The following is a 243-nucleotide window of genomic DNA, read 5'->3' on the forward strand; positions in this document are numbered from 1 at the left end:
GTGTTGTGCAGCGCTGTGGTCTTGGGCGGAGTGAGAACAGAAGGAGGCTGTGGGTTCCCAGACTCGGGCAGCCTGCTCAGCAGCGGGACCCTGGGACCCTGGCGGGGGCTGCAAAGGAGAAGCTAGAGCTTCTGATGCTGTGGCGGGGTGGGGGGGGGGGGTGGCAGCAAAGAGGGAACCATAGCCTGCCTTCCCTCAAGAAGAAACCAGGCTTCTCTTGAAGAGTTATGTGCTTAAATGCTA

Source organism: Lynx canadensis, chromosome A3 (assembly GCF_007474595.2).
Source record: "Lynx canadensis isolate LIC74 chromosome A3, mLynCan4.pri.v2, whole genome shotgun sequence".
In the NCBI taxonomy this organism is placed as follows: Eukaryota; Metazoa; Chordata; class Mammalia; order Carnivora; family Felidae; genus Lynx; species Lynx canadensis.